This window comes from Vicugna pacos, unplaced genomic scaffold (genome assembly GCF_048564905.1).
Source record: "Vicugna pacos unplaced genomic scaffold, VicPac4 scaffold_196, whole genome shotgun sequence".
In the NCBI taxonomy this organism is placed as follows: Eukaryota; Metazoa; Chordata; class Mammalia; order Artiodactyla; family Camelidae; genus Vicugna; species Vicugna pacos.
This window is the reverse complement of record NW_027328875.1, coordinates 46,460-72,665: the sequence shown is the minus strand read 5'-3', so window position 1 is coordinate 72,665 and position 26,206 is coordinate 46,460. Positions and strand designations below refer to the sequence as shown.

The 26,206-nt window shown below is 45.5% G+C and overlaps 2 long non-coding RNA genes across 2 annotated transcripts; both read left to right on the top strand.

The window, feature by feature from the left end:
* The first annotated feature begins 11,127 nt into the window (after positions 1-11,127).
* LOC140695362 (uncharacterized) lies at positions 11,128-16,248 on the top strand. Its single transcript, XR_012071089.1, has 4 exons — positions 11,128-11,326; positions 14,535-14,607; positions 15,705-15,775; positions 15,984-16,248. It is a non-coding gene; the product is annotated as an uncharacterized lncRNA (long non-coding RNA).
* A 235-nt stretch (positions 16,249-16,483) lies between these two features.
* LOC140695364 (uncharacterized) lies at positions 16,484-21,531 on the top strand. Its single transcript, XR_012071093.1, has 4 exons — positions 16,484-16,629; positions 19,838-19,910; positions 20,963-21,075; positions 21,284-21,531. It is a non-coding gene; the product is annotated as an uncharacterized lncRNA (long non-coding RNA).
* Positions 21,532-26,206: the final 4,675 nt, after the last annotated feature.

Here is a 26,206-nt window from a genome sequence, read left to right as displayed (position 1 = left end):
GGGACGTGTGGATTCTCACGACCTCTTCCAAGAACAGGAGCGTTTTGATCATCTCTGCCATCTCTTCTCTTGCAGATGTCAGGGACCTTGGACCCGTTCTTGGAGAAGAGAATTGAGGAACTTCCTCAAGTCCACGTTGGCACTCCGTATGTTTCTGCCAGTATCAGCGAGGATCAATAGGTCTCATGAATGTCTTTTGAGCCTGGAATCCTCTACAGCTGTCTCCACGCCAGTATTCTCCATTGTAGCAGAACATCTCTCATCCATGTGTTCGCATCTCTCCTCAATCCGTGCAGCCAGCTTTTCGCCCAGCTTCTCTTCGTGTCTCCCCTAAAGTCGACTTCACCAGGACTGGGCAAGTCTGAAAGTACCTCGGAGCCTCACCAGTAAGCTGATGACAGGCAGATCTTCCACTGTCTGCTCTGAAAGGTTCTGGAAACTGACCTGTGAACTCAGGTCTTTGGGCAGCAGCAGTATCTCGAACTTACACAGCTTCCCGGACCAAACACCTAAGCCAAGCTCCACAGAGGGCGGCAGCCCCTCCATCACACTGATCCACCCACAGAACTCTGCCCGGTTACCTAGGATCCAACAGCCACAACAAGCCTCGCGGTACACACCAACATTCCACCTGGAATCCAACCGGTAACTGCCATCCCCAATGGCTGCTGCATCTTGTCAGTGTTGGGGGAGGGGCTGCATCCGACGAGAGGTGCCTAAGGTAAATGTGATTCTACCCACTAGCGTCCCATGGGCCTTTCTTCTTCCCTCTTTCCTTTTGCTCAGATCTGTATGCACAGTACCAATGGAGGGAAGTGGGTCCCTTTTTAGTTGATGGTTTCACACGTCTTTAAACTTTCTAACAGTTCACAGTACACAGAGACCCTCTAAAGGAGACTTATGTTCCTATGATATCCGTACACCCGGAATACATATGCGTCGCCTGATTTCTGCTGAAACACCTGCACTCTCAGGACATGGATCCATTTGTTTCATGGGGGCTGAAATTCCAAGAAATGAAACCAACCCCAATGTGCACTTTACTGTCTGTCTCTTTTGCTCTTAGTACACTTTGGCAGATCTACGTGCCTTTGTTATAGGCTTCTTACATTTCTTCTCTACGTAGCGTAGAATATGGCATTCCTTCATCCTGTCGGAAGACATACAAGTCTACATCACGGACTAGGAATCCATTTGATTCCAAATCGGCATTTGGGTTAGGTCACGATATGCTCTTATGAATCAATATTTACGAATATGAATGCACGCCTCTGATTTCCGAAGACAAGTGTGCTGAGTACATGCAAGCCGCGATACTGGGTCGATGCGTGCTGAATGATCCTTGACATCACCTTGAGTATTTTCTTTTGAATAATCATGATTCCCTTGGTAGATGTCAGCCAACCGTACCCTTTTGGTGCTTGTTTGTTGGTTTGATTCTTTGTTGGTCTGCTTCTTGCTTGTTTTGCAAACACGTCAGGCCATGCAGCTCTCCTTTCGCTTCAAACAGAGAGTCCAATAAGCTGATTCACTTAAGAGAGTGCTTCCAATCACCTATGATTTCCTGCTTCCCTCTCCCATCTTTAGGGTTTTGATGTCCTCCTTGCCTTCTTCTTGTTTCTTCTTTGCCACTCATGCTCTTCTTGCATTTCCAATAATGGTTTTCTTCTTTCCATTTCATCTTGCTGCTTTTCTATTCAGGGGAGTATTCTCAACCTTCCTTTTAGAAGAAGTTTTGAACTGCTGAATTCTTTTAAGATTTGCCGGTCTGTGGAATTCTCTAGCTCTGCCGTTATTAGAAATGGTGGTCATGGGGCATAGGCTACCCTAGGTGGCAGCATTTGGCCATTCAGGATATGGTCTGTGTCCTGGCACTCCTCCCTGTCCTGCAATATTGCTGCCGAGATATCAGCTGAAACCCCTCTGGAGGTTCCCTTGTGACTATGTTGTTTCCTCCAGGTGCATTTTAAATCACTGGGATATTCGTGAACTTTGTTGATTTGAATCATACAGCTGCTGGTAGGTCTATTGGGATTCCACCTCCTTTGGATGCTGTGTAATCCCTGAATTCGCATAGATGATTCTTTCTTGGCTTTCAGCACGTTTCAGTCTGATTTTTCTACAGATACATTTTCAGACAGTTTTTGTTTCTTTATCTCTTGCTTTTCCATCTGGGACTCTTATGAACTCTAGTCTTTCATGCCCTGTCTTAACCCAGGATTCAACAGCAATGTTTCATTGGTTTGCACTTGCTTTCCTATGTCTGCTTCTGACCGAGGGATTTCTGTTCCCCTGTCTTCACAGTCATTCACGCGTCCCTCTGCATTATCTAGTCTGCTAAGGGCTGAATTTTGGCCCTGATATGATCACATCCATTGAGTTTTCTGATATTTTTTGGCTCGTCTTTAGACTTTCTCTTCCCCTTTTCTGATATTCTGCCTTTTGTGATTCTGAGACAATGTTGTTCTTCAGGGTTTTCCAGACCTCCAATTTCAACACTTGGTCTGGATAGCGTTTTGCAGTCTAGTTGTTGGAAAGCTTATCTTCTGGGCCTTCAATATCTTTGGAACTGAAAATGGTACTTCCTGTTTCTTTTACTGTACTTCTTCATCTCTACTGGTCAGGTAATATCAGGTATCTAATGTAGACTTCTAGGGCTTTGTTAAGTGAAAATTTTAGACTCTTTTCTCTATGCAATTCCATGGGATTTCTGTGAGGACAACTTCTCCTAGACATTGATGCCATATTCTGTTCCTGTGTGTGTTGTCTGGTATATCTCCAATTGCTGGTGTTGCATTTGTTGTGATGAACATCCCATACTATTTCGAATAGCATAACTTCATTTCGGTTACGCATATCTCACAATTCTGAAAGTGCGCAGGACACTTCCTCTTGTGGAAATGAGGCTTCTAAAGGTTCTCAGCTCTGCATTCTGCTCTATGTCATTTTGGAGTGTTTAAAAAAAAGCAAACTGAGAGTGCGCTTGTGCTTTGTAGTGCCACGGGAATGTCCCAATGAAAGCAGTTCTTCCCAGAGCTTCTCTGTCTACTGAAACACCAGTGGAAGCTCATCCATGGATGTCACACATCAGGGCCTGCTGGAATGATCCCGCAGACCTACCTTGGTGTCCTCGGTGCCGTACCGTGCCGGTGCCATCCAAAATGTAGCATCCGCTTTTGGGAGATAGTGCTGAAGGAAATGCTTCCTCTTCTCACGCTGTGGACTTGGACCACTCTTCCTTGTCCTCTCATCCTTGTGGCACGGGTGCACGAAGGCAACCACAGAGCTGTTGCGCATCCTGTGCCTCAAACCAAACCATAATCCCAGCCCAGGTTATGAATGTAGCAGATCCTGAGGCTTTTCATTCTGATTTCAAACCCAAGGCCCCCTGGATCCCTCAGACCAGATGCACGATAGCTCTGATTCAGCCCCACACGTGCTCTATTGGCAAGATGCCCAATTGGTCCCTGGTCCTGCAGATGCACTGGGTGTGGCCATGGGACATATCGGTAATCTCAACCGCGCGACCAGTGTGGTTGCTTTATCATTGGTACACAGTTCGGTTTGCTCTCTTGATTCGACCCACCACATCCCACAACGCACTCCAGATCCCTGAGACTCAGCGTGTGCCATCATCCGTAGCCCTATCCCTCACTGACCGTTGCCTCTGCTACCTCAAATTTGGCAGCTCGGATCTTGGTCTCAGAATCAACTGTGGGGATATTTTGCGCTGGATTCTTTGAGTTCTGTCAGCCAAGCATCTGCTGTGCACTCTTGTAAATCTCAGCACATCACCTTCAATCCCATGTCTCCTGTCCGCTTGAGAGTGTGCGTCCAAGGTAAACAGAGTTTCACCCTTGTTGCTCCATCACCAGGGGTCAGACCCTGCACTGGTTTCCATTCCCTGCTTTGCCTTCTCCTGCTTCCAGGTGTCCTGAGGCCTCATCCTGTCTTTGGAAGTAACAGGCCTCTCTTCGGCAAGTGTCCTGTGCCAAGGGCTGGGTGAGTGGATGTTTCCATTGCTCTGTACATGGGAGCGAGTGAGTGCAGGTTGCACTTCTTCTCTGCCAACTGGGCATCGATGAATCAACACTATACAGATACATTTCACAGAAATGTGATGTTTGCTTAGCTCTTTGTTTCTATACAGCCTGGGTGGGAGGGATTGTCCGAAGACACCTGTTTTGACAGTGTGTTGATATCTCATTTGCAGTCTTTAAGAAGTTTAACAGAATTCATTTACATGTTTTGGGAGTATACGAAAATGAAGTTATTTTTTGAAACACACTGTATCGACCTAGAAGCCAGACTTGTCAATTTTGGTAACATTTTGTCAGCTCTACGGAAAACCTAGACAGAAAGAATGCAAACTTCCAGTCCAAACTGTTAAAGGGGTCATGTCAGCTCTTTACGGTTGAAGTTTCCGAAACCAACAGGAACCATGAAATAACTATTGGAAAAATGAAATAACCCCCAACCTTGGATACACTTTTGCATGTGGTGCCCTTTAGTCCCAATGACACCTACTGGCCAATGTTGGCATTTCAAAGGGTAACATCCCTCTCTAGGAAAATATAGGAGGAAACAGACCAAATATATACATTTAGGTTTGAATCCAAAAGCACCTAGGGGCATTAAAGCTAGGAGAACCCTGCTGCTGTTATGCTATTGTATTGAGAACCAGGTGTTCTTCTATCAGTGATGAGAACGATTAATCATCCGATCATGTTGGGTAAAGCCATTTAACGCAACCAAGTCTGCACCCCCATGATATAGTGCCCCCGGGGGCTTGACTCAATTGAAAGACGATCCACAGAAGCTGTGTCTTTAATGTCACTGGCGACTTTGACAGTACAGTTCACTTTCTGACATGTACTATTTACCTATACTGTCTTGAAAAACTGAGGCCTAATACAGATTCAAGTTCAGTCAAAGATTCCCCTCACTTACCACACTCCCTTCACCCCAGGGAAGACATAAACACAACATTTGCTGAATCTAGCGGAAGGCCATCGTTTCTAGGTGTGAGCTAAGTATTCAATTCCTATCGATTTCAGCCGAGACTATTTGACCTTTAAGGAGTTCACTTTTGTTCACAGAGTGTGAAGCTGGAGGAAGTCTGATTCTAGGAGGGGCTTGCTCTTCTCGTAATGGCTTCGTTGCAGCTCAGGTACTGATCCTTCAAAATGGATGCCTGAGTGGAGGGTAGGGAATGGCATGTGCTTGCTAGCTACGCCCAAACCTGGGAAAAGGCTTACCTGGGCTTGGTGAATTCTGGTCTGAATGGCTTGGAAATGCCCCTTGGGACGTGTGGATTCTCACGACCTCTTCCGAGAACAGGAGCGTTTTGATCATCTCTGCCATCTCTTCTCTTGCAGATTTCAGGGACCTTGGACCCGTTCTTGGAGAAGAGAATTGAGAAACTTCCTCAAGTCCACGTTGGCACTCCGTATGTTTCTGCCAGTATCAGCGAGGATCAATAGGTCTCATGAATGTCTTTTGAGCCTGGTATCCTCTACAGCTGTCTCCACGCCAGTATTCTCCATTGTAGCAGAACATCTCTCATCCATGTGTTCGCATCTCTCCTCAATCCGTGCAGCCAGCTTTTCGCCCAGCTTCTCTTCGTGTCTCCCCTAAAGTCGACTTCACCAGGACTGGGCAAGTCTGAAAGTACCTCGGAGCCTCACCAGTAAGCTGATGACAGGCAGATCTTCCACTGTCTGCTCTGAAAGGTTCTGGAAACTGACCTGTGAACTCAGGTCTTTGGGCAGCAGCAGTATCTCGAACTTACACAGCTTCCCGGACCAAACACCTAAGCCAAGCTCCACAGAGGGCGGCAGCCCCTCCATCACACTGATCCACCCACAGAACTCTGCCCGGTTACCTAGGATCCAACAGCCACAACAAGCCTCGCGGTACACACCAACATTCCACCTGGAATCCAACCGGTAACTGCCATCCCCAATGGCTGCTGCATCTTGTCAGTGTTGGGGGAGGGGCTGCATCCGACGAGAGGTGCCTAAGGTAAATGTGATTCTACCCACTAGCGTCCCATGGGCCTTTCTTCTTCCCTCTTTCCTTTTGCTCAGATCTGTATGCACAGTACCAATGGAGGGAAGTGGGTCCCTTTTTAGTTGATGGTTTCACACGTCTTTAAACTTTCTAACAGTTCACAGTACAAAGAGACCCTCTAAAGGAGACTTATGTTCCTATGATATCCGTACACCCGGAAGACATATGCGTCGCCTGATTTCTGCTGAAACACCCGCACTCTCAGGACATGGATCCATTTGTTTCATGGGGGCTGAAATTCCAAGAAATGAAACCAACCCCAATGTGCACTTTACTGTCTGTCTCTTTTGCTCTTAGTACACTTTGGCAGATCTACGTGCCTTTGTTATAGGCTTCTTACATTTCTTCTCTACGTAGCGTAGAATATGGCATTCCTTCATCCTGTCGGAAGACATACAAGTCTACATCACGGACTAGGAATCCATTTGATTCCAAATCGGCATTTGGGTTAGGTCACGATATGCTCTTATGAATCAATATTTACGAATATGAATGCACGCCTCTGATTTGCGAAGACAAGTGTGCTGAGTACATGCAAGCCGCGATACTGGGTCGATGTTTGCTGAATGATCCTTGACATCACCTTGAGTATTTTCTTTTGAATAATCATGATTCCCTTGGTAGATGTCAGCCAACCGTACCCTTTTGGTGCTTGTTTGTTGGTTTGATTCTTTGTTGGCCTGCTTCTTGCTTGTTTTGCAAACACGTCAGGCCATGCAGCTCTCCTTTCGCTTCAAACAGAGAGTCCAATAAGCTGATTCACTTAAGAGAGTGCTTCCAATCACCTATGATTTCCTGCTTCCCTCTCCCATCTTTAGGGTTTTGATGTCCTCCTTGCCTTCTTCTTGTTTCTTCTTTGCCACTCATGCTCTTCTTGCATTTCCAATAATGGTTTTCTTCTTTCCATTTCATCTTGCTGCTTTTCTATTCAGGGGAGTATTCTCAACCTTCCTTTTAGAAGAAGTTTTGAACTGCTGAATTCTTTTAAGATTTGCCGGTCTGTGGAATTCTCTAGCTCTGCCGTTATTAGAAATGGTGGTCATGGGGCATAGGCTACCCTAGGTGGCAGCATTTGGCCATTCAGGATATGGTCTGTGTCCTGGCACTCCTCCCTGTCCTGCAATATTGCTGCCGAGATATCAGCTGAAACCCCTCTGGAGGTTCCCTTGTGACTATGTTGTTTCCTCCAGGTGCATTTTAAATCACTGGGATATTCGTGAACTTTGTTGATTTGAATCATACAGCTGCTGGTAGGTCTATTGGGATTCCACCTCCTTTGGATGCTGTGTAATCCCTGAATTCGCATAGATGATTCTTTCTTGGCTTTCAGCACGTTTCAGTCTGATTTTTCTACAGATACATTTTCAGACAGTTTTTGTTTCTTTATCTCTTGCTTTTCCATCTGGGACTCTTATGAACTCTAGTCTTTCATGCCCTGTCTTAACCCAGGATTCAACAGCAATGTTTCATTGGTTTGCACTTGCTTTCCTATGTCTGCTTCTGACCGAGGGATTTCTGTTCCCCTGTCTTCACAGTCATTCACGCGTCCCTCTGCATTATCTAGTCTGCTAAGGGCTGAATTTTGGCCCTGATATGATCACATCCATTGAGTTTTCTGATATTTTTTGGCTCGTCTTTAGACTTTCTCTTCCCCTTTTCTGATATTCTGCCTTTTGTGATTCTGAGACAATGTTGTTCTTCAGGGTTTTCCAGACCTCCAATTTCAACACTTGGTCTGGATAGCGTTTTGCAGTCTAGTTGTTGGAAAGCTTATCTTCTGGGCCTTCAATATCTTTGGAACTGAAAATGGTACTTCCTGTTTCTTTTACTGTACTTCTTCATCTCTACTGGTCAGGTAATATCAGGTATCTAATGTAGACTTCTAGGGCTTTGTTAAGTGAAAATTTTAGACTCTTTTCTCTATGCAATTCCATGGGATTTCTGTGAGGACAACTTCTCCTAGACATTGATGCCATATTCTGTTCCTGTGTGTGTTGTCTGGTATATCTCCAATTGCTGGTGTTGCATTTGTTGTGATGAACATCCCATACTATTTCGAATAGCATAACTTCATTTCGGTTACGCATATCTCACAATTCTGAAAGTGCGCAGGACACTTCCTCTTGTGGAAATGAGGCTTCTAAAGGTTCTCAGCTCTGCATTCTGCTCTATGTCATTTTGGAGTGTTTAAAAAAAAGCAAACTGAGAGTGCGCTTGTGCTTTGTAGTGCCACGGGAATGTCCCAATGAAAGCAGTTCTTCCCAGAGCTTCTCTGTCTACTGAAACACCAGTGGAAGCTCATCCATGGATGTCACACATCAGGGCCTGCTGGAATGATCCCGCAGACCTACCTTGGTGTCCTCGGTGCCGTACCGTGCCGGTGCCATCCAAAATGTAGCATCCGCTTTTGGGAGATAGTGCTGAAGGAAATGCTTCCTCTTCTCACGCTGTGGACTTGGACCACTCTTCCTTGTCCTCTCATCCTTGTGGCACGGGTGCACGAAGGCAACCACAGAGCTGTTGCGCATCCTGTGCCTCAAACCAAACCATAATCCCAGCCCAGGTTATGAATGTAGCAGATCCTGAGGCTTTTCATTCTGATTTCAAACCCAAGGCCCCCTGGATCCCTCAGACCAGATGCACGATAGCTCTGATTCAGCCCCACACGTGCTCTATTGGCAAGATGCCCAATTGGTCCCTGGTCCTGCAGATGCACTGGGTGTGGCCATGGGACATATCGGTAATCTCAACCGCGCGACCAGTGTGGTTGCTTTATCATTGGTACACAGTTCGGTTTGCTCTCTTGATTCGACCCACCACATCCCACAACGCACTCCAGATCCCTGAGACTCAGCGTGTGCCATCATCCGTAGCCCTATCCCTCACTGACCGTTGCCTCTGCTACCTCAAATTTGGCAGCTCGGATCTTGGTCTCAGAATCAACTGTGGGGATATTTTGCGCTGGATTCTTTGAGTTCTGTCAGCCAAACATCTGCTGTGCACTCTTGTAAATCTCAGCACATCACCTTCAATCCCATGTCTCCTGTCCACTTGAGAGTGTGCGTCCAAGGTAAACAGAGTTTCACCCTTGTTGCTCCATCACCAGGGGTCAGACCCTGCACTGGTTTCCATTCCCTGCTTTGCCTTCTCCTGCTTCCAGGTGTCCTGAGGCCTCATCCTGTCTTTGGAAGTAACAGGCCTCTCTTCGGCAAGTGTCCTGTGCCAAGGACAGGGTGAGTGGATGTTTCCATTGCTCTGTACATGGGAGCGAGTGAGTGCAGGTTGCACTTCTTCTCTGCCAACTGGGCATCGATGAATCAACACTATCCAGATACATTTCACAGAAATGTGATATTTGCTTAGCTCTTTGTTTCTATACAGCCTTGGTGGGAGGGATTGTCCGAAGACACCTGTTTTGACAGTGTGTTGATATCTCATTTGCAGTCTTTAAGAAGTTTAACAGAATTCATTTACATGTTTTGGGAATATACGAAAATGAAGTTATTTTTTGAAACACACTGTATCGACCTAGAAGCCAGACTTGTCAATTTTGGTAACATTTTGTCAGCTCTACGGAAAACCTAGACAGAAAGAATGCAAACTTCCAGTCCAAACTGTTAAAGGGGTCATGTCAGCTCTTTACGGTTGAAGCCTCCGAAACCAACAGGAACCATGAAATAACTATTGGAAACTTGAAATAACCCCCAAATTGGATAGACTTGTGCATGTGGTGCCCTTTACTCCCAGTGACACCTACTGGCCAATGTTGGCATTTCAAGGGGTAACATCCCTCTCTAGGAAAATACAAGAGGAAACAAACCAAATATATACATTTAGGTTTGAATCCAAAAGCACCTAGAGGCATTATAGCTAGGACAACCCTGCTGCAGTTATGCTAGTCTATTGAGAACCAGGTGTACTTCTATCAGTGATGAGAACGATTAATCATCCGATCATGTTGGGTAAAGCCATTTAACGCAACCAAGTCTGCACCCCCATGATATAGTGCCCCCGGGGGCTTGACTCAATTGAAAGACGATCCACAGAATCTGTGTCTTTAATGTCATTGGCGACTTTGACAGTACAGTTCAATTTCTGACATGTACTATTTACCTATACTGTCTTGAAAAACTGAGGCCTAATACAGATTCAAGTTCAGTCAAAGATTCCCCTGACTTACCACACTCCCTTCACCCCAGGGAAGACATAAACACAACATTTGCTGAATCTAGCGGAAGGCCATCGTTTCTAGGTGTGAGCTAAGTATTCAATCCCTATCGATTTCAGCCGAGACTATTTGACCTTGAAGGAGTTCACTGTTGTTCACAGAGTGTGAAGCTGGGGGAACACTGATTCTAGGAGGGGCTTGCTCTCCTTGTAATGGCTTCATTGCAGCTCAGGTACTGATCCTTCAAAATGGATGCCTGAGTGGAGGGGAGGGAAGGGCAAGTGCTTGCTAGCTAGGCACAAACCTGGGAAAAGGCTTACCTGGGCTTGGTGAATTCTGGTCTGAATGGCTTGGGAATGCCCCTTGGGACGTGTGGATTCTCACGACCTCTTCCAAGAACAGGAGCGTTTTGATCATCTCTGCCATCTCTTCTCTTGCAGATGTCAGGGACCTTGGACCCGTTCTTGGAGAAGAGAATTGAGGAACTTCCTCAAGTCCACGTTGGCACTCCGTATGTTTCTGCCAGTATCAGCGAGGATCAATAGGTCTCATGAATGTCTTTTGAGCCTGGAATCCTCTACAGGTGTCTCCACGCCAGTATTCTCCATTGTAGCAGAACATCTCTCATCCATGTGTTCGCATCTCTCCTCAATCCGTGCAGCCAGCTTTTCGCCCAGCTTCTCTTCGTGTCTCCCCTAAAGTCGACTTCACCAGGACTGGGCAAGTCTGAAAGGACCTCGGAGCCTCACCAGTAAGCTGATGACAGGCAGATCTTCCACTGTCTGCTCTGAAAGGTTCTGGAAACTGACCTGTGAACTCAGGTCTTTGGGCAGCAGCAGTATCTCGAACTTACACAGCTTCCCGGACCAAACACCTAAGCCAAGCTCCACAGAGGGCGGCAGCCCCTCCATCACACTGATCCACCCACAGAACTCTGCCCGGTTACCTAGGATCCAACAGCCACAACAAGCCTCGCGGTACACACCAACATTCCACCTGGAATCCAACCGGTAACTGCCATCCCCAATGGCTGCTGCATCTTGTCAGTGTTGGGGGAGGGGCTGCATCCGACGAGAGGTGCCTAAGGTAAATGTGATTCTACCCACTAGCGTCCCATGGGCCTTTCTTCTTCCCTCTTTCCTTTTGCTCAGATCTGTATGCACAGTACCAATGGAGGGAAGTGGGTCCCTTTTTAGTTGATGGTTTCACACGTCTTTAAACTTTCTAACAGTTCACAGTACACAGAGACCCTCTAAAGGAGACTTATGTTCCTATGATATCCGTACACCCGGAATACATATGCGTCGCCTGATTTCTGCTGAAACACCCGCACTCTCAGGACATGGATCCATTTGTTTCATGGGGGCTGAAATTCCAAGAAATGAAACCAACCCCAATGTGCACTTTTCTGTCTGTCTCTTTTGCTCTTAGTACACTTTGGCAGATCTACGTGCCTTTGTTATAGGCTTCTTACATTTCTTCTCTACGTAGCGTAGAATATGGCATTCCTTCATCCTGTCGGAAGACATACAAGTCTACATCACGGACTAGGAATCCATTTGATTCCAAATCGGCATTTGGGTTAGGTCACGATATGCTCTTATGAATCAATATTTACGAATATGAATGCACGCCTCTGATTTCCGAAGACAAGTGTGCTGAGTACATGCAAGCCGCGATACTGGGTCGATGCGTGCTGAATGATCCTTGACATCACCTTGAGTATTTTCTTTTGAATAATCATGATTCCCTTGGTAGATATCAGCCAACCGTACCCTTTTGGTGCTTGTTTGTTGGTTTGATTCTTTGTTGGTCTGCTTCTTGCTTGTTTTGCAAACACGTCAGGCCATGCAGCTCTCCTTTCGCTTCAAACAGAGAGTCCAATAAGCTGATTCACTTAAGAGAGTGCTTCCAATCACCTATGATTTCCTGCTTCCCTCTCCCATCTTTAGGGTTTTGATGTCCTCCTTGCCTTCTTCTTGTTTCTTCTTTGCCACTCATGCTCTTCTTGCATTTCCAATAATGGTTTTCTTCTTTCCATTTCATCTTGCTGCTTTTCTATTCAGGGGAGTATTCTCAACCTTCCTTTTAGAAGAAGTTTTGAACTGCTGAATTCTTTTAAGATTTGCCGGTCTGTGGAATTCTCTAGCTCTGCCGTTATTAGAAATGGTGGTCATGGGGCATAGGCTACCCTAGGTGGCAGCATTTGGCCATTCAGGATATGGTCTGTGTCCTGGCACTCCTCCCTGTCCTGCAATATTGCTGCCGAGATATCAGCTGAAACCCCTCTGGAGGTTCCCTTGTGACTATGTTGTTTCCTCCAGGTGCATTTTAAATCACTGGGATATTCGTGAACTTTGTTGATTTGAATCATACAGCTGCTGGTAGGTCTATTGGGATTCCACCTCCTTTGGATGCTGTGTAATCCCTGAATTCGCATAGATGATTCTTTCTTGGCTTTCAGCACGTTTCAGTCTGATTTTTCTACAGATACATTTTCAGACAGTTTTTGTTTCTTTATCTCTTGCTTTTCCATCTGGGACTCTTATGAACTCTAGTCTTTCATGCCCTGTCTTAACCCAGGATTCAACAGCAATGTTTCATTGGTTTGCACTTGCTTTCCTATGTCTGCTTCTGACCGAGGGATTTCTGTTCCCCTGTCTTCACAGTCATTCACGCGTCCCTCTGCATTATCTAGTCTGCTAAGGGCTGAATTTTGGCCCTGATATGATCACATCCATTGAGTTTTCTGATATTTTTTGGCTCGTCTTTAGACTTTCTCTTCCCCTTTTCTGATATTCTGCCTTTTGTGATTCTGAGACAATGTTGTTCTTCAGGGTTTTCCAGACCTCCAATTTCAACACTTGGTCTGGATAGCGTTTTGCAGTCTAGTTGTTGGAAAGCTTATCTTCTGGGCCTTCAATATCTTTGGAACTGAAAATGGTACTTCCTGTTTCTTTTACTGTACTTCTTCATCTCTACTGGTCAGGTAATATCAGGTATCTAATGTAGACTTCTAGGGCTTTGTTAAGTGAAAATTTTAGACTCTTTTCTCTATGCAATTCCATGGGATTTCTGTGAGGACAACTTCTCCTAGACATTGATGCCATATTCTGTTCCTGTGTGTGTTGTCTGGTATATCTCCAATTGCTGGTGTTGCATTTGTTGTGATGAACATCCCATACTATTTCGAATAGCATAACTTCATTTCGGTTACGCATATCTCACAATTCTGAAAGTGCGCAGGACACTTCCTCTTGTGGAAATGAGGCTTCTAAAGGTTCTCAGCTCTGCATTCTGCTCTATGTCATTTTGGAGTGTTTAAAAAAAAGCAAACTGAGAGTGCGCTTGTGCTTTGTAGTGCCACGGGAATGTCCCAATGAAAGCAGTTCTTCCCAGAGCTTCTCTGTCTACTGAAACACCAGTGGAAGCTCATCCATGGATGTCACACATCAGGGCCTGCTGGAATGATCCCGCAGACCTACCTTGGTGTCCTCGGTGCCGTACCGTGCCGGTGCCATCCAAAATGTAGCATCCGCTTTTGGGAGATAGTGCTGAAGGAAATGCTTCCTCTTCTCACGCTGTGGACTTGGACCACTCTTCCTTGTCCTCTCATCCTTGTGGCACGGGTGCACGAAGGCAACCACAGAGCTGTTGCGCATCCTGTGCCTCAAACCAAACCATAATCCCAGCCCAGGTTATGAATGTAGCAGATCCTGAGGCTTTTCATTCTGATTTCAAACCCAAGGCCCCCTGGATCCCTCAGACCAGATGCACGATAGCTCTGATTCAGCCCCACACGTGCTCTATTGGCAAGATGCCCAATTGGTCCCTGGTCCTGCAGATGCACTGGGTGTGGCCATGGGACATATCGGTAATCTCAACCGCGCGACCAGTGTGGTTGCTTTATCATTGGTACACAGTTCGGTTTGCTCTCTTGATTCGACCCACCACATCCCACAACGCACTCCAGATCCCTGAGACTCAGCGTGTGCCATCATCCGTAGCCCTATCCCTCACTGACCGTTGCCTCTGCTACCTCAAATTTGGCAGCTCGGATCTTGGTCTCAGAATCAACTGTGGGGATATTTTGCGCTGGATTCTTTGAGTTCTGTCAGCCAAGCATCTGCTGTGCACTCTTGTAAATCTCAGCACATCACCTTCAATCCCATGTCTCCTGTCCGCTTGAGAGTGTGCGTCCAAGGTAAACAGAGTTTCACCCTTGTTGCTCCATCACCAGGGGTCAGACCCTGCACTGGTTTCCATTCCCTGCTTTGCCTTCTCCTGCTTCCAGGTGTCCTGAGGCCTCATCCTGTCTTTGGAAGTAACAGGCCTCTCTTCGGCAAGTGTCCTGTGCCAAGGGCTGGGTGAGTGGATGTTTCCATTGCTCTGTACATGGGAGCGAGTGAGTGCAGGTTGCACTTCTTCTCTGCCAACTGGGCATCGATGAATCAACACTATACAGATACATTTCACAGAAATGTGATGTTTGCTTAGCTCTTTGTTTCTATACAGCCTGGGTGGGAGGGATTGTCCGAAGACACCTGTTTTGACAGTGTGTTGATATCTCATTTGCAGTCTTTAAGAAGTTTAACAGAATTCATTTACATGTTTTGGGAGTATACGAAAATGAAGTTATTTTTTGAAACACACTGTATCGACCTAGAAGCCAGACTTGTCAATTTTGGTAACATTTTGTCAGCTCTACGGAAAACCTAGACAGAAAGAATGCAAACTTCCAGTCCAAACTGTTAAAGGGGTCATGTCAGCTCTTTACGGTTGAAGTTTCCAAAACCAACAGGAACCATGAAATAACTATTGGAAAAATGAAATAACCCCCAACCTTGGATACACTTTTGCATGTGGTGCCCTTTAGTCCCAATGACACCTACTGGCCAATGTTGGCATTTCAAAGGGTAACATCCCTCTCTAGGAAAATATAGGAGGAAACAGACCAAATATATACATTTAGGTTTGAATCCAAAAGCACCTAGGGGCATTAAAGCTAGGAGAACCCTGCTGCTGTTATGCTATTGTATTGAGAACCAGGTGTTCTTCTATCAGTGATGAGAATGATTAATCATCCGATCATGTTGGGTAAAGCCATTTAACGCAACCAAGTCTGCACCCCCATGATATAGTGCCCCCGGGGGCTTGACTCAATTGAAAGACGATCCACAGAAGCTGTGTCTTTAATGTCACTGGCGACTTTGACAGTACAGTTCACTTTCTGACATGTACTATTTACCTATACTGTCTTGAAAAACTGAGGCCTAATACAGATTCAAGTTCAGTCAAAGATTCCCCTGACTTACCACACTCCCTTCACCCCAGGGAAGACATAAACACAACATTTGCTGAATCTAGCGGAAGGCCATCGTTTCTAGGTGTGAGCTAAGTATTCAATTCCTATCGATTTCAGCCGAGACTATTTGACCTTTAAGGAGATCACTGTTGTTCACAGAGTGTGAAGCTGGAGGAAGTCTGATTCTAGGAGGGGCTTGCTCTTCTCGTAATGGCTTCGTTGCAGCTCAGGTACTGATCCTTCAAAATGGATGCCTGAGTGGAGGGGAGGGAATGGCATGTGCTTGCTAGCTAGGCCTAAACCTGGGAAAAGGCTTACCTGGGCTTGGTGAATTCTGGTCTGAATGGCTTGGAAATGCCCCTTGGGACGTGTGGATTCTCACGACCTCTTCCGAGAACAGGAGCGTTTTGATCATCTCTGCCATCTCTTCTCTTGCAGATGTCAGGGACCTTGGACCCGTTCTTGGAGAAGAGAATTGAGAAACTTCCTCAAGTCCACGTTGGCACTCCGTATGTTTCTGCCAGTATCAGCGAGGATCAATAGGTCTCATGAATGTCTTTTGAGCCTGGTATCCTCTACAGCTGTCTCCACGCCAGTATTCTCCATTGTAGCAGAACATCTCTCATCCATGTGTTCGCATCTCTCCTCAATCCGTGCAGCCAGCTTTTCGCCCAGCTTCTCTTCGTGTCTCCCCTAAAGTCGACTTCACCAGGACTGGGCAAGTCTGAAAGGACCTCGGAGCCTCACCAGTAAGCTGATGACAGGCAGATCTTCCACTGTCTGCTCTGAAAGGTTCTGGAAACTGACCTGTGAACTCAGGTCTTTGGGCAGCAGCAGTATCTCGAACTTACACAGCTTCCCGGACCAAACACCTAAGCCAAGCTCCACAGAGGGCGGCAGCCCCTCCATCACACTGATCCACCCACAGAACTCTGCCCGGTTACCTAGGATCCAACAGCCACAACAAGCCTCGCGGTACACACCAACATTCCACCTGGAATCCAACCGGTAACTGCCATCCCCAATGGCTGCTGCATCTTGTCAGTGTTGGGGGAGGGGCTGCATCCGACGAGAGGTGCCTAAGGTAAATGTGATTCTACCCACTAGCGTCCCATGGGCCTTTCTTCTTCCCTCTTTCCTTTTGCTCAGATCTGTATGCACAGTACCAATGGAGGGAAGTGGGTCCCTTTTTAGTTGATGGTTTCACACGTCTTTAAACTTTCTAACAGTTCACAGTACACAGAGACCCTCTAAAGGAGACTTATGTTCCTATGATATCCGTACACCCGGAATACATATGCGTCGCCTGATTTCTGCTGAAACACCCGCACTCTCAGGACATGGATCCATTTGTTTCATGGGGGCTGAAATTCCAAGAAATGAAACCAACCCCAATGTGCACTTTTCTGTCTGTCTCTTTTGCTCTTAGTACACTTTGGCAGATCTACGTGCCTTTGTTATAGGCTTCTTACATTTCTTCTCTACGTAGCGTAGAATATGGCATTCCTTCATCCTGTCGGAAGACATACAAGTCTACATCACGGACTAGGAATCCATTTGATTCCAAATCGGCATTTGGGTTAGGTCACGATATGCTCTTATGAATCAATATTTACGAATATGAATGCACGCCTCTGATTTCCGAAGACAAGTGTGCTGAGTACATGCAAGCCGCGATACTGGGTCGATGCGTGCTGAATGATCCTTGACATCACCTTGAGTATTTTCTTTTGAATAATCATGATTCCCTTGGTAGATGTCAGCCAACCGTACCCTTTTGGTGCTTGTTTGTTGGTTTGATTCTTTGTTGGTCTGCTTCTTGCTTGTTTTGCAAACACGTCAGGCCATGCAGCTCTCCTTTCGCTTCAAACAGAGAGTCCAATAAGCTGATTCACTTAAGAGAGTGCTTCCAATCACCTATGATTTCCTGCTTCCCTCTCCCATCTTTAGGGTTTTGATGTCCTCCTTGCCTTCTTCTTGTTTCTTCTTTGCCACTCATGCTCTTCTTGCATTTCCAATAATGGTTTTCTTCTTTCCATTTCATCTTGCTGCTTTTCTATTCAGGGGAGTATTCTCAACCTTCCTTTTAGAAGAAGTTTTGAACTGCTGAATTCTTTTAAGATTTGCCGGTCTGTGGAATTCTCTAGCTCTGCCGTTATTAGAAATGGTGGTCATGGGGCATAGGCTACCCTAGGTGGCAGCATTTGGCCATTCAGGATATGGTCTGTGTCCTGGCACTCCTCCCTGTCCTGCAATATTGCTGCCGAGATATCAGCTGAAACCCCTCTGGAGGTTCCCTTGTGACTATGTTGTTTCCTCCAGGTGCATTTTAAATCACTGGGATATTCGTGAACTTTGTTGATTTGAATCATACAGCTGCTGGTAGGTCTATTGGGATTCCACCTCCTTTGGATGCTGTGTAATCCCTGAATTCGCATAGATGATTCTTTCTTGGCTTTCAGCACGTTTCAGTCTGATTTTTCTACAGATACGTTTTCAGACAGTTTTTGTTTCTTTATCTCTTGCTTTTCCATCTGGGACTCTTATGAACTCTAGTCTTTCATGCCCTGTCTTAACCCAGGATTCAACAGCAATGTTTCATTGGTTTGCACTTGCTTTCCTATGTCTGCTTCTGACCGAGGGATTTCTGTTCCCCTGTCTTCACAGTCATTCACGCGTCCCTCTGCATTATCTAGTCTGCTAAGGGCTGAATTTTGGCCCTGATATGATCACATCCATTGAGTTTTCTGATATTTTTTGGCTCGTCTTTAGACTTTCTCTTCCCCTTTTCTGATATTCTGCCTTTTGTGATTCTGAGACAATGTTGTTCTTCAGGGTTTTCCAGACCTCCAATTTCAACACTTGGTCTGGATAGCGTTTTGCAGTCTAGTTGTTGGAAAGCTTATCTTCTGGGCCTTCAATATCTTTGGAACTGAAAATGGTACTTCCTGTTTCTTTTACTGTACTTCTTCATCTCTACTGGTCAGGTAATATCAGGTATCTAATGTAGACTTCTAGGGCTTTGTTAAGTGAAAATTTTAGACTCTTTTCTCTATGCAATTCCATGGGATTTCTGTGAGGACAACTTCTCCTAGACATTGATGCCATATTCTGTTCCTGTGTGTGTTGTCTGGTATATCTCCAATTGCTGGTGTTGCATTTGTTGTGATGAACATCCCATACTATTTCGAATAGCATAACTTCATTTCGGTTACGCATATCTCACAATTCTGAAAGTGCGCAGGACACTTCCTCTTGTGGAAATGAGGCTTCTAAAGGTTCTCAGCTCTGCATTCTGCTCTATGTCATTTTGGAGTGTTTAAAAAAAAGCAAACTGAGAGTGCGCTTGTGCTTTGTAGTGCCACGGGAATGTCCCAATGAAAGCAGTTCTTCCCAGAGCTTCTCTGTCTACTGAAACACCAGTGGAAGCTCATCCATGGATGTCACACATCAGGGCCTGCTGGAATGATCCCGCAGACCTACCTTGGTGTCCTCGGTGCCGTACCGTGCCGGTGCCATCCAAAATGTAGCATCCGCTTTTGGGAGATAGTGCTGAAGGAAATGCTTCCTCTTCTCACGCTGTGGACTTGGACCACTCTTCCTTGTCCTCTCATCCTTGTGGCACGGGTGCACGAAGGCAACCACAGAGCTGTTGCGCATCCTGTGCCTCAAACCAAACCATAATCCCAGCCCAGGTTATGAATGTAGCAGATCCTGAGGCTTTTCATTCTGATTTCAAACCCAAGGCCCCCTGGATCCCTCAGACCAGATGCACGATAGCTCTGATTCAGCCCCACACGTGCTCTATTGGCAAGATGCCCAATTGGTCCCTGGTCCTGCAGATGCACTGGGTGTGGCCATGGGACATATCGGTAATCTCAACCGCGCGACCAGTGTGGTTGCTTTATCATTGGTACACAGTTCGGTTTGCTCTCTTGATTCGACCCACCACATCCCACAACGCACTCCAGATCCCTGAGACTCAGCGTGTGCCATCATCCGTAGCCCTATCCCTCACTGACCGTTGCCTCTGCTACCTCAAATTTGGCAGCTCGGATCTTGGTCTCAGAATCAACTGTGGGGATATTTTGCGCTGGATTCTTTGAGTTCTGTCAGCCAAGCATCTGCTGTGCACTCTTGTAAATCTCAGCACATCACCTTCAATCCCATGTCTCCTGTCCGCTTGAGAGTGTGCGTCCAAGGTAAACAGAGTTTCACCCTTGTTGCTCCATCACCAGGGGTCAGACCCTGCACTGGTTTCCATTCCCTGCTTTGCCTTCTCCTGCTTCCAGGTGTCCTGAGGCCTCATCCTGTCTTTGGAAGTAACAGGCCTCTCTTCGGCAAGTGTCCTGTGCCAAGGGCTGGGTGAGTGGATGTTTCCATTGCTCTGTACATGGGAGCGAGTGAGTGCAGGTTGCACTTCTTCTCTGCCAACTGGGCATCGATGAATCAACACTATACAGATACATTTCACAGAAATGTGATGTTTGCTTAGCTCTTTGTTTCTATACAGCCTGGGTGGGAGGGATTGTCCGAAGACACCTGTTTTGACAGTGTGTTGATATCTCATTTGCAGTCTTTAAGAAGTTTAACAGAATTCATTTACATGTTTTGGGAGTATACGAAAATGAAGTTATTTTTTGAAACACACTGTATCGACCTAGAAGCCAGACTTGTCAATTTTGGTAACATTTTGTCAGCTCTACGGAAAACCTAGACAGAAAGAATGCAAACTTCCAGTCCAAACTGTTAAAGGGGTCATGTCAGCTCTTTACGGTTGAAGTTTCCGAAACCAACAGGAACCATGAAATAACTATTGGAAAAATGAAATAACCCCCAACCTTGGATACACTTTTGCATGTGGTGCCCTTTAGTCCCAATGACACCTACTGGCCAATGTTGGCATTTCAAAGGGTAACATCCCTCTCTAGGAAAATATAGGAGGAAACAGACCAAATATATACATTTAGGTTTGAATCCAAAAGCACCTAGGGGCATTAAAGCTAGGAGAACCCTGCTGCTGTTATGCTATTGTATTGAGAACCAGGTGTTCTTCTATCAGTGATGAGAACGATTAATCATCCGATCATGTTGGGTAAAGCCATTTAACGCAACCAAGTCTGCACCCCCATGATATAGTGCCCCCGGGGGCTTGACTCAATTGAAAGACGATCCACAGAAGCTGTGTCTTTAATGTCACTGGCGACTTTGACAGTACAGTTCACTTTCTGACATGTACTATTTACCTATACTGTCTTGAAAAACTGAGGCCTAATACAGATTCAAGTTCAGTCAAAGATTCCCCTCACTTACCACACTCCCTTCACCCCAGGGAAGACATAAACACATTTGCTGAATCTAGCGGAAGGCCATCGTTTCTAGGTGTGAGCTAAGTATTCAATTCCTATCGATTTCAGCCGAGACTATTTGACCTTTAAGGAGTTCACTGTTGTTCACAGAGTGTGAAGCTGGAGGAAGTCTGATTCTAGGAGGGGCTTGCTCTTCTCGTAATGGCTTCGTTGCAGCTCAGGTACTGATCCTTCAAAATGGATGCCTGAGTGGAGGGGAGGGAATGGCATGTGCTTGCTAGCTACGCCCAAACCTGGGAAAAGGCTTACCTGGGCTTGGTGAATTCTGGTCTGAATGGCTTGGAAATACCCCTTGGGGCGTGTGGATTCTCACGACCTATTCCGAGAACAGGAGCGTTTTGATCATCTCTGCCATCTCTTCTCTTGCAGATGTCAGGGACCTTGGACCCGTTCTTGGACAAGAGAATTGAGGAACTTCCTCAAGTCCACGTTGGCACTCCGTATGTTTCTGCCAGTATCAGCGAGGTTCAATATGTCTCATGAATGTCTTTTGATCCTGGTATCCTCTACAGCTGTCTCCCCGCAAGTATTCTCCATTGTAGCAGAACATCTCTCATCCATGTTTTCGCATCTCTCCTCAATCCGTGCAGCCACCTTTTTGGCCTACTCCCTTCTTGTCTCCCATAAAGTCGTCTTCTACATGCCTGGGCAAGTCTGAAAGCACCTCGGAGCCTCACCAGTAAGCTGGTGACAGGCAGATCTTCCACTCTCTGCCCTTTCAGGTTCTTTAAACTGACCCGTGAACTCAGGTCTTTGGGCAGCAGCAGTATCTCGAACTGACACAGCTTCCCGGACGAAACACCTAAGCAAAGCTTCACAGAGGGAGGCAGCCCAAACTTCAAACTGATCCACCCACAGATCTCTGCCCGGTTACCTTGGATCCACCAGCCACCACAAGCTTCGCGGTACACACCAATATTCCACCTGGAATCCAACCGATATCTGCCATCCACAATGGATGCTGCATCTTGTCAATGTTTGGGGGAGGGGCTGTATCCGTCGAGAGGTTCCTAAGTTACATGTGATTCGACCCACTAGAGTCCCATGTGCCTTTGTTCTTCCCTCTTTCCTTTTGTTGAGATCTGTATGCACAGTACTAAAGGAGGGAATTGTGTCCATTTTCAGTTGATGGTTTCACACTTTTTTTAACTTTCTAACACTGCACAGTACACAGAGACCCATTAAAGGAAACTTATGTTCCTGTAACGTCTATACGCCCTTAATACATATCCGTCGTTTGATTTGTGCTTAAACACCTGCACTCTCTGGACATGGATCCATTTGTTTCATGGGGGCTTAATTTCCTAGAAATGAAACCAACCCCAATGTGGACTTTATTTCTGTCTCTTTTGCTCTTAGTACACTTTTGCAGAGCTACTTTTCTTTGTTTTAGGCGTATGCCATTTCCTCTCTACGTAGGGTAATATATGTAATTCATTCATCCTGTTGTAAGACTTGCAAGACTATATCACCGACTAGGAACCCATTTGATTCCAAATTGGCATTTAGTTTAGGTCACGATATGCTCTTATGAATCAATAATGAAGAATAGAAATGCATGCCTCTGATTTCCGATTACAAGTGTACTGAATACATGCAAGCCGCGATACTGGGTCGATGCCTGCTGAATGATCCTTGACATCACCTTGGGTATTTTGAATAATCATGCTTCCCTTGGGAAATGTCAGCCAACCGTACCCTTTGATGCTTCCTTAATTGTGTGATTCTTTGTTGGTCTGCTTCTCGTTTGTTTTGCAAACACGTCAGGACATGCATCTCTCCATATGCTTCAAACAGAGAGTCATATAAACTGATTCACTTAAGATAGTGCTTCCAATCACATACGATTTCCTGCTTCCCTCTCCCATCTTTAGGATTTTGATGTCCTCCTTTCTTTCTCCTTGTTTCTTCTTTGCCACTCATTCTCTTCTTGCATTTCCAATAATGGTTTTCTTCTTTCCATTTCATCTTGCTGCTTTTTATTTCAGGGGATAATTCTCAACCTATCTTTTAGGATATGTTTCGAACTGCTGAATTCTTTTAAGATTTGTTGGTCTGTGGCATTCTCTAGCTCTGACGTTATTAAAAATGACGGCCATGTGGCATAGTTTTCCATAGATGGCAGTATTTTGCCATTCAGGCTATGGTCTATGTCCTGGCACTCCTCCCTGTCCTGCAATATTGCTGCCGAGATATCAGCTAAAATCCCTCTGGAGGTTCTCTTGTGACTATGTTGCTATCCTCCAGGCGCAATTTAAATTACTGGGATGCTCATGAACTTTGTTGATTTGAATCATACAGCTGCTGGTAAGTCTATTGGAATTCCAACTCATTTGGATGCTGTGTACTTCCTGAATTCGCATAAATGATTCTTTGTTGGCTTTCAGAAAGTTTCAGTCTGATTTTCCTACAGATAAATTCTCATACATTTTTTGTTTCTTTATCTCTTGCTTTTCAATCTGGGAATCATATGAATCCTAGTCTTTTATGCTTTTCCTTACACCAGGATTCAACAGCAATATTTTCATTGGTTTGCACTTGCTTTCCTATATCTGCTTCTGCCCCAGGGATTTCTATTACCCTGTCTTCACAGTCATTCACGCGTCCATCTGCATTACCTAGTCTGCTTAGGACTGAATTTTAGCCCTGAGAGTATCTGATCCATTGAGTTTCCTGATATTATTTGGCTCGTTTTTGCACTTTCTCTTGCCCTCTTCTGGTATTCTGCCTTTTGTGATTTTGAGACACTGTTGTTCTTCAGTGTTTCCCTCACCTCCTTTTTCAATACTTGCTCTGGATAGCGTTTTGTAGTCTAGATCATTGAAAGCTTATCTTTTGGGCCTTCAATATCTTTGGAACTGAAAATGGTAATTCCTTTTTCTTTTACTGTTCTTCTTCATCTCTTCTGGTCAGGTAATATCAGGTATCTAATGTAGACTTTTAGAGCTTTGTTTAGTAAATATTTTAGACTCTTGGCTCTATGCAATTCCATGGGATTTCTGTGAGGACAATTTTTCCTAGACATTGATGCCATGTCCTGTTCCTGTGTGTGTTGACTGGTAAATCTCCAATTGCTTGTGTTACCTTTGTTGTGATGAACAACCCATACTATTTCGATTAGCATATCCTCATTTTGATTACGCTTATTTCACAATTCTGAAAGTAGAGAGGACACTTCCTCTTGTTGAAATGAAGCTTCTAAAGGTTCTCAGCTCTGCATTCTGCTCTGTGTCATTTTGGAGTGTTTCCAAAACAGCAAACTGGGACTGAGCTTGTGCTTTTTAGTGCCACGGGAATGTCCCAATGAAACCAGTTCTTCCCAGAGCTTCTCTGTCTACAGAAACACCAGTTTAATCAGATCTATGGATGTCACACATCAGGGCCTGCTGGAATGATCCCGCAGACCGACCTTGGTGTCCTCGGTGCCGTACCGTGCCGGTGCCATCCAAAATGTAGCATCCGCTTTTGGGAGATAGTGCTGAAGGAAATGCTTCCTCTTCTCACGCTGTGGACTTGGACCACTCTTCCTTGTCCTCTCATCCTTGTGGCACAGGTGCACGAAGGCAACCACAGAGCTGTTGCGCATCCTGTGCCTCAAACCAAACCATAATCCCAGCCCAGGTTATGAATGTAGCAGATCCTAAGGCTTTTCATTCTGATTTCAAACCCTAGGCTCCCTGGATCCTTCACACCAGATACAGTATATCACTGATTCAGCCCCACAAGTGCTGTATTGGCAAAATGCCATAAAGATCACTGGTCCTGCAGATGCACTGTGTGTGGCCATGGGACATATCGATAATCTCAACCGCGCACGCCAGTGTGGCTGCTTTCTCATTGGAGTCACAGGTCGGTTTGCTCTCTTGATAGGACCCACCACATCCCACAATGCACTCCAGATCCCTGAGACTCACCGTGTGCCATCATCGGTAGCCCATTCCCTACCTGAACGCTGCCTCTGCTACCTCAAATTTGGCAGCTCGTATCTTGGTCTCAGAATCAAATGTGGGGATATTTTGCCTTGGTTTCTTTGAGTTCTGTCAGCCAAGCATCTGCTGTGCACTCTTCTAACACTCAGCGCATCACCTTCAATCCCATGTCTACTGTCCGCTTGAGCGTGTGCGTCCAAGATAAAGAGAGTTTCACCTTTGCTGCTCCATCACCTGGTGTCATACCCACACTGGTTTCCAATCCCTGCTTTGCCTTCTCCTGCTTCCTGGTGTTCTGAGGCCTCATCCTGTCTTTGGAAGTAACAGACCTCTCTCCGGCATTTGTCCTGTGCCAAGGGCTGAGTGAGTGGATATTTCCATTGCTGTGTACATGGGAGCGAGTGAGTGCAGGTTGCACTGCTTCTCTGCCAACTGAGTATCAATGAATCAATACGTTCCAGATACATTTCACAGAAATGTGGTTTTTGTTTAGCTCTTTGATTCCATACAGCCGTGGTGGGAGGGATTGTCCGAAGACTCCAGTTTTGACATTGTGTTGATATCTCATTTGCAGTCTTTAAAAAGTTTAATAGAAATGATTTACATGTTTTGGGTGTTTTACAGAAATGAAGTTAGTTTTTGAAACACACTTTATCGACCTAGAAGCCAGACTTGTCAATTTTGGTAACATTTTGTCAACTCTAAATAAAACAGAGACAGATAGAATGCAAACTAGCAGTCCAAACTGTTAAAGACTTCATGTCAACTCTTTACTGTTGAAGCCTCCCAAACCAACAGGAACCATGAAATATCTATTGGAAACTGAAATAACCCCCAACTTAGGATTCAGTTGTTCATTTGGTGCCCTTTACTCCCAATGACACCTACTGGACTATGTTGGCATTTCAAGGGGTTACAACCTCTCTTGGAAAATACAAGAGAAAACAAATCAAATTTATACATTTAGGTTTGAATCCAAAAGCAGCTAGAGCCGTTATAGCTGTGAGAACCCTGCTGTAGCTATGCTAGGCTATTGAGAACCAGGTGTACTTCTATCAGTGATGAGAACGCTTAATCATCTGATCATGTTGGGTAAAGCAATTTAACGCAACCAAGTCTGCACCCCCATGATATAGTGCCCCAGGGGGCTTGACTTAATTGAAAGACTGTCCACGTAAGCAGTGTCTTTAATGTCATTGGCTACTTTTACAGTTCAGTTCACTATCTGACTTATAATATTTACCTACACTGTCTTGAAAAACTGAGGTCTAATACATATTACGGTTCAGTCAATGATTCCACTCACTTACCACACTCACTTCACCCCAGAATAGGCATAAACCCAGCATTTGCTGAATCTAAC